This window comes from Tarenaya hassleriana, unplaced genomic scaffold (genome assembly GCF_000463585.1).
Source record: "Tarenaya hassleriana unplaced genomic scaffold, ASM46358v1 Cleome6, whole genome shotgun sequence".
NCBI classification, from domain to species: domain Eukaryota; kingdom Viridiplantae; phylum Streptophyta; class Magnoliopsida; order Brassicales; family Cleomaceae; genus Tarenaya; species Tarenaya hassleriana.
In genome coordinates this window covers 4,636,041-4,640,682 of record NW_010968505.1, presented here as the reverse complement: position 1 = coordinate 4,640,682, position 4,642 = coordinate 4,636,041, and positions in this window count along the sequence as shown.

Here is a 4,642-nt window from a genome sequence, read left to right as displayed (position 1 = left end):
TATATATATATATATATATATATATATATATATATATATGTTATGCGGGATGTTTAATTACTAGTTCGAATTATTATTTTCTATTTGTTCCATCAATGATTATATTTGTGCCTATACACGTACATGTGTATATATATATATATATATAAGCATCATTTAGATTATGAAAATATATAAGATACATATAGAGATTATGGGAAGACCTAAAAACGTTTCGTAGCACAAAGCGTTATTCGGTGGACTTGGATTCCTACATATCTATTTGTGTGACGTATATATATATATACATATATATATATATATGTGTGTGTGTGTGTGTGTGTGTGTGTGTGTGTGTCTGTGTATCATTTTCGGTATTCTCCCACATAAAGGGTTTCAAAGCCAATAGTTAATTATCTTATTAGATTTTCCTTTATATGATATCATATACTCTAGAGATCATATATAACGCATACGCATTATTGTAACATATAAGACCATAAATCTGACAAAAATAATTTTAATAATATTTCACATGTTTTTTACAATATCTTTTAATAACTAATTAGATTTTTCGGTGTGTGTTTTCTCTCATACCGCACACGTATATCTTGTTAAATAGTAAAAAAGATGTTAACATAACATAAATTCTATTATAGATATTCCAAAATAGAATTTTGTTTCACCGATGCATTAATCACGGAATATGTTCCATTATAATGTTATGATATTGAAAATGGTGGTAGAATTTTGTTTGTGGGTTGTGTGAAGAAGACATGTTTCCATTCTAATTACTTTTAGAACACATACTAAAACAACGAAATCGAGAACAAAATTTTTTACCTTGCACAAAATTTGTAACGAAATATAAAGTTTTTTGCAACAAATTATGAAACTAAAAAAATTTGTACTAAGAAAAGTTATTAAAAGATCGCGAAAACACAGTGAATATTTCGTTACTGAGTTGTAAATGAATTTTTTGTTTAACATTGTAAAATCGTTACAAAATATATCGAATATCGAAATTTTATTATCTGTTCATTTATATCGAAAACCCGAAATTTTGTTAATCCATACTCATCAATACAATGCAACCCAATTTGGTTGTTTATAAATTAAGAATTTCAATTGTTGTGAAACTTTTAATATAATCAAAGGCCGAATTGAATCAAATTTTGGAGAGAAGATGCAAAATCATATCTGCATGGGAAAAAGAAACCCTAGAAATGCATGGAACGTAATTAAAGAGGGATCGAGCGTACGTGCTTACCCAAACGCAAGAATCATGCATGCATGTCTTCACTTTTCCTTTGCATTTTTGGTGTGGGTCCCTTCGTGTCCATCCCTTTCGATCTCGATAACGTGAAAAAGATTCCCATATATATATATATAAAAAAAACAAATTAACGAAAACCAAACAAAAAGAGAGTTTCTTTTCAGACGTTAAAATAATAATAATAATAATAATATTTGTATGAAGAATAGAATTTGTAGAGATGGAGAGAAGGGCGAGGTTTGTTTGCCCATTTATATAAACCAAATTCACCACCACTCAAAATTCATTAAAAATAGATATGATTTTGTTAAATAAATTTTAATATTTACAAATGTATTTCTAAAGTACTCATTAAGAATTTAGAATATATATGTATTTTAATTTAAAAGAATAAAATTTTAACGCTATCGATTTTTTTTTTTATAAAACTGTTAATAATTTTGTGAGGATGTTCTTTTCCACTAGTGATGGTGGATTGGATGGCTATTAATTTTTCATTTGAGCGCAGATTGCTCCATGGGATGATGCCACGCGTGAGATTAGACGAAAGACTAGCACTTGTTTTTTTGTTAACCGAAAGACTAGCGCTCTATTATTATTATTATTATATATATAATTATTGTTTATAACATTATGATAATATATTATTACAAGAAACCTCGTGCATATGTAGGATGATGCCATGTACGCAGATTATAGAAAAGACTAACACTTTTGGTTTAAAATGGAATACAATCGATTATTTCAATCGTTATTATATAATTATTGTTTATAACACTTTTGGTTTTGAAAGACTAACCTCGCGTACGTAGCGACAAATATATATATATATATATATATATATGTATTAATTGAGGACAGCCTAAAAGGAATTTTAATCCTTTTTCTATTATTCTCTTCTATCTCTTTGAGATCATACAGTTGCTCTACATTTTTCATTCCCTCCACCGTCCAAAAATTCAAGCCAAAAGCATCTCAAGATTCCTATATTAACCACTAATATTAAGTATATTTTAAATCCGAGTATTACATATGTATATATAGATGGAGCATAACAAAAGAAAATTAAAAATGGTGGTGGCCGACAAGAAATTTATGTGGATGTATTTATAGGGGGCACTAATCCTTGATAACAAGGCATATATAACAAAAGGGGGAAAGCATAATTCTAACATGTTGTTTATATGATTTGTGTGGTTATAATCTATCTTCCAAAACAAAATTAAAATTGATTTTTATCCATTCTCAAAATCATGAGATGTGGATAATCTCTTACTACACTACTCAACAATCAACTTGCATTATAAGAATTTCAAATAAGCAACACTAAATCTGATATATATATATATATATATATATAACCATCTTGTCTAATTAAAAATATATAGAAATAATAGAAAAATTATCATGACTTTGCATCTAGCTTAATATTTCACTATCTCGTGATTATTTATGTAAATTCTTATCTTTAATTTACTACATTGAAAAGGTCTAAATTCTTTTAGATTTGGAATCATAGAATATATGAGAAAATCCCGTTGACGTGGATTGCTATTTTTCTTCGATACTTTCTTTTGTAAAAGTGGATCCAAAATATTTTGAAAACCGACTCTTTAAATAACTTTAATTAAAAAAAATTAAGAGATTGAGAATTTGTATCAGGACTTGTTTTTTAATATATAATTGAATTTATATGTAATACTAGTGATGGCAAAATGAGTCAGGCTCGCGAGCTCGCTCGCAGTTGGCTCGTTTTTTATTGAGCTGGGTTGCAAAAATAAAAGATCAAATAAAAACGGGCCGAACGAGCCAGTTCGCGACAAGCCCGAGTTCATCCGGGCTAGCTCGGTCGACTCGCGAGATGACATTAAAAAAATATTAGGGTTTCATACTTTAATTTTTTCACTTCTTCAGTATATATAGCAAATTAAAATTTATGATATGTTGATGTTGGTATATATTTTTTGTTATATTTTGATGTTGTTGGTGTATTGCACTTGTTGGTTTGGTTTTGTTAATTTTTCTTGATTTAGATATAGTTTTATAGATTGTTATGTTAAATATTTTATATTATGTTGAATGACTTCAAAATATTGTTTTGTATTCTTTAAATTATTAATATTTATGTAATTTTAAATTTTTTTTCCGCATAATTAGATAAAAAACGGACTAGGTCGCGAGGCGGCTCGGAGCTCGGACAATTTGGTCTGGGTCAGAGTCACTACAAAAAAATCACCGAATTCCAACGGATTTGTCCATTTTCAACGGTTTTCAACGGCGTTTCAACGGCGATTTCCATTAAAATTCCGTTGAAATTTCCAACGGATATCCGTTAATACCCGTTGAAAATTTTTAAATACATGTATATATATATTTATACGTATACATATACATATATATATATATCGATATGTCTATATTAACCATATACATATACATAACAAATATATTATATATATATATGAATTTGAATATATATACATATATACGTATAAATATATATATATATATATATATATATATATATATTTATTTATGTAAATACATGTATTTTATATATTTATATGTGTATATATATATACAAATACATGTATATTTTGTGTGTATATATTTTTATAAGTACAAATATAATGTGTATATATATATGTATATATATATCAATTTGAATGTGTTTATACGTAAATATATATATGTACGTATATATATGTCTATATTAACCATATACATACACATAACAAATATATATATATATATGTATATATGTATGTGTCTATGTGTGTATATAAATATTTATATGTAAACATTTATATATGTATATATATTAATGTTATATGATATCAGAAGTTTAACTTGGAACAGTTGGATGATGGTCAATTGGAACTCTAGGGTTAAGGAGGATTGAGCTGGAGTAGTAAAAGGATGAGTGACCTACTGGAAAATGAGCTTCGGGATCGGGATCGGGAACGGGGTCGGGGTTGGGATCGTAGTCGGAGTCGGATTCGCGGTCGGGATCGGGGTTGGGGTCGGGGTCGGGTTCACGACCGGGGCCGGGGTCGGGTTCACGACCGGGGCCGGGGTCGGGTTCACGACCGGGGCCGGGGTCGGGTTCACGACCGGGGCCGGGGTCGGGTTCACGACCGGGGCCGGGGTCGGGGCCGGGTCCGGGGTCGGGGTCGAGATCGGGATCGAGAATATGTTTTGAATTTTTCGTTGGAAAATTCTAACGGATTGCGGTTGAAAATCCGTTGGAAAATTCCAACGAAAAAATTCGTTGAAATTCCGTTGAAAATTCCAACGGTTGTCCAACGGACACCGATTTCCAACGACGAAATTTCAACGGATTTGTTCGTTGGAAATGACCGTTTTTTTGTAGTGAGTTTTTCTAGC